The following is a 363-nucleotide window of genomic DNA, read 5'->3' as shown; positions in this document are numbered from 1 at the left end:
CGGCGGCGGAGGGTTCACCAGCGGGAACAGGGAGGGGAGGGACGAGAGCCGGGCGGCGGAGCAGCGACTGCACCGCACACCCCCAAATCGCGTGTGAGAGACAGTGCTGGGAGGCAAGGTGTCCGTCCCCCTGTGCCGAGCAGCTGCTGAGGAGCCTGGGCTGGAGGTTTCGGTGCCGAAAACCGCACGGGCCACTCTCCGGCGGGGAAAGTTTCTCGGGAGTTTTTCCATGCCGCCTTAGCTGTGCTTGGGAAAGCCATCGGCTCTCCCGGGTTACACCAGCGAGCCCGGCTCCGGCTGTGCCCTGTCCCAAAGTGCTTTAGGCGGGGGGAATTATCTCTGGAGGGGTGCAGGAGTCGGGCT

At 66.1% G+C, this 363-nt stretch overlaps 1 protein-coding gene across 2 annotated transcripts in view; it reads left to right on the top strand.

Moving 5' to 3' along the window:
- Positions 1-363, top strand: part of LOC103617793 (torsin-1A-interacting protein 2) — an 8,247-nt gene that overhangs the window by 395 nt on the left and 7,489 nt on the right. The gene's annotated exons all lie outside the window — the stretch shown is intronic.

The sequence above is a fragment of the Corvus brachyrhynchos genome, unplaced genomic scaffold (assembly GCF_000691975.1).
Source record: "Corvus brachyrhynchos isolate BGI_N302 unplaced genomic scaffold, ASM69197v1 scaffold466, whole genome shotgun sequence".
NCBI classification, from domain to species: domain Eukaryota; kingdom Metazoa; phylum Chordata; class Aves; order Passeriformes; family Corvidae; genus Corvus; species Corvus brachyrhynchos.
Note: the sequence above shows the minus strand (reverse complement) of the source record. Positions and strands in the feature narration are given on the sequence as shown.